Raw genomic sequence first — 3,599 nt, forward strand, 5'->3', positions numbered from 1 at the left:
ACAACATTGGTCCTATCTGTATCAAGAAGAACTGCTGACTTGCCTTGTCACTTATAATAATAACAATAGGAATGGGAACTACCATATCAATTTATGTCCACAACAACCCAAGGAAGTCAGTGCTATTCTTATTATCTTCAATTTACAAATGAGAAAACTGAGGCAGGCAAAAATTAAGAGTCTTGCCCAAGGTCACACAGCTAGTTAGTATCTGAGGCCAGGTTTGAAGTCTTCCTTACTGCAGTAACCTCTGTGCCACCCAGTGGTGTACATGGTATTGCTGTAATAACTAGAGAGATATGCATAAACATGATAATGCAGAAAGCAGAGGGCAGTGGCTAGCAAGGAAATGCTAAATAGTGAGAAATGCAAATGATATCCCCTTGACCACATTTCATGAAGGTTATGAATTGATACCATATTTTAAACATTATTATTGATTTCAATTTGTGCCTAGTGTGCATTTCCAAAGTAGAGGATTGGGTTGGTATCCAATGATTGCTCAATCACAATCTATAATTAAAATTTTGTAATGCATTATTTACCATGTGAAGATCATGTTGTTAAGCAGCCTCCTAGAAAAGTATCTAACAATCCTCCTGTTGAGTCTGTTGATCTCCCAGTGCCAGCAAGGGCATGAGAATCTTGGTCATAGAATGCTTGTAAACCTGGCAAAATAACTACAATATTTCTTGCTGGTTTTTTTAAAGAAATAATTAATAAGAAATAACAAAATATGATTAAACAGGAACTCAGCTTAATAGGAATTATATACAAACGATAGGACAACAATATTATAAAGCAAAACATTTTAACTGAAGGAAGTGAAAGAAAACTACCTCTTTGATCTTTCTAAAACTTTATTTAAAAAAAAAAATAGTTTCCCTAGCCTGCAACTGACTAGAGCCACTAAACCCTGAATCTTGTCAAAATCAAAGGCCCCTCCCTAGCATGGGATTGGTCCAATTCAAGACCAATCCCACAGTAGGAAGTAGGGGGCATGGTCCCTCCCCAACACAGGATTGGTCCATTCAAGGCCAATCCTACAGAAGGAGAGGATGTAATGTTACTACTTTGTCTCCACAGGATATATGATGAAGCATGTTACTCATTTCTATTAGGCGATAAGGCACAATAAAAGGCATAATGGGGGGACTTTGTCTTTGTGTGGATTTGTTTTGGTTAAGATATTTGTCACGAGGTTTTTTTTTTTTTCTGTTTCAGTGTCTAATTGAGAGAATATACATTGCAATTCTCTTTAAATTTAGAGAAGTCAAAAGAAGAAATTTCAAAAAGCAACACAGATGGAAGAAGTTAGGTGGCTCAGTGATTGAGAGCCAGGTCTAAAGGCAGGAAGTTCTCAGTTCAAATATTGCCTCAAATACTTCCTAGGTATGTGACCTTGGGCAAGTCACATTACTCCTGTTGCCTAATCCTTACTATTCTTCTGTCTTAGATTACACAGTATAAATACTAAAATGAAAGGTTAGGGTCAAAAAAAAAAGGGCAACACAAACAAGCAAGATAATTTGGAAAACAATTCGTGAAATTCTAAAATAGTTATGCTTAAGAAGATAAAAGAGATGAAATGGAGATTCATGGTATCATATACAATTCTCCTTATCTTCTTCTGTGTATATGGAAATGTTCTTTTGATTTAAATTCAGAATAAAAAGTAGAATAAAACAGAGGGCATTACACATCTATATAGCTATCTATAGATGTATTCTCTGTACTTTGAAAACACACACACTTTAATTCACATTTTTCACAAATGACCATGTCTCACACTTATCTTTCTTGATTACTGACCAAATTTGTACTGTACAATACCTATGTGGCACAGCATTAAGAGATCTAGATTTGAGATCACAGCATAGGGGATCAAATTACTGCTCGGTAACATAACCATTTGACTTTAAGTAAGTCTCAATTTTTATGCATCTCAATTTCTCAATGTGAAAAATAAGATGTCAACTTTATGATGCTTAATTCCATGAGAACTTCTAGTGTTTTTTTTTTCTTGAAGTAAGTCATTTAAAAGCAGAAGGATGAAGAAGAGGAGGAAAAAGAAGAGAGAAAGAAGAGGAAGTAGCCGGAAGGAATCAAAGAAGGAAGGAGCGAATGAAAAAAAAGAAGGAAGGAAGGAAGGAAGGAAGGAAGGAAGGAAGGAAGGAAGGAAGGAAGAAAGGAAGGAAGGAACGAAGGAAGGAAGGAAGGAAGGAAGGAAGGAAGGAATAAAAGGAAGGAGGGAAGGAGGGAGGAAGGTTTACATTTTTTTGGAATACTGTTTTAGTCTGATTCTCAATCAGTTTGAATCATAATGTCTTGTCATGCTTTGCTGAAGTTTCTAAACTTTTACCTGATTGGCTATTAAATTTTTAGCAGATTAACAAGTGTGGGATTGCAAATACTTATTATTGGATTAAGTCTCTCTGACATCCTTAGGCACCAAAATTTTATTAGGAGAGTATCTATTCTTGTAATTCATAATAAGCAGAAATGTGCTTATGGCACCATACTGGAAAAAATGCATTAAAATGTATTTTAAATACAATGTCAAACTTAGATGAAGGCTGCCAGAATTTGGGGAGGATCTTCTTGGATGGATTCATGGGAGGACATGAAAAAGAAGCAAATGGTCTATGATCTTTACTAGTGAATTAAATATACATATCAATAAAATCTCAGGTTGATTGATAAAGTATTTAATGAGAAAAGAGTATATTTTATTATGTAATTTATAATTTTTTCTAGCATTTTCATTTTGATATCAAGACCATGAATAATACCATTCTTTTATTTTTATTTTTTAGAATATATCAAGGAAGTCACAGTATGTCAGTGGATAAATGGTCAAAATTATTCCAAGCATCTCATATCCACTATGAGTTACAGATTGTATGAGAAGAGGTAGATGGATTTTCCAAACTAGGAGCTCTTTAATTGATTAATTTACAAACACTGTTGTGCCTATTAACAATGAATGTCTCTCATCTCTATCTATATTTCTACCTCCCTATTTCCAAACTAGTAGCATTGATAAGTGGCAAAGATGTAGATTTAAAATAATATAAAAATATTCAATAAAATGCATTAGTAAATAAAATAAAATAAATATGTTCATAAATAAAACAATAAAATTGAGAAAAATTAATAATCATTAAATGATGGATCATGATTAAATGAGCCCTTATGCAAAGAAGTCTTTTTTTCCAAATAAATCTAAAAGAGTAGTCTCACAAATCAATAAAAATAATATCAAGAACCCTTTTTAAGAAGTATTCATGATGAGGGAGAAGATAAAGTTAAAGCAGGATAAATAAATAATGGTTTTGAGTTCATAGAAGAGGAATTGGCTCAGTTTCTATGGTATCTAGGATATAACTTGTTAATAAAGCTTGTTATGTTATTTCTTTCTTGCACTGGTGATAAGCTTTCTATGTTTTCATATATTGTGTGTTAGAAGAGACCAGATGTGAGGAAAGAAAATATTAAAAGATGGGTTAAAACATGCATATGCATCAGTTTCCACAAACAGAAGCCTTCAGTTTCCTGTATGCTATATTTCTTTCTCATAGGAGCTATTAGACAATTGC

This window comes from Monodelphis domestica, chromosome 2, assembly GCF_027887165.1.
Source record: "Monodelphis domestica isolate mMonDom1 chromosome 2, mMonDom1.pri, whole genome shotgun sequence".
NCBI classification, from domain to species: Eukaryota; Metazoa; Chordata; class Mammalia; order Didelphimorphia; family Didelphidae; genus Monodelphis; species Monodelphis domestica.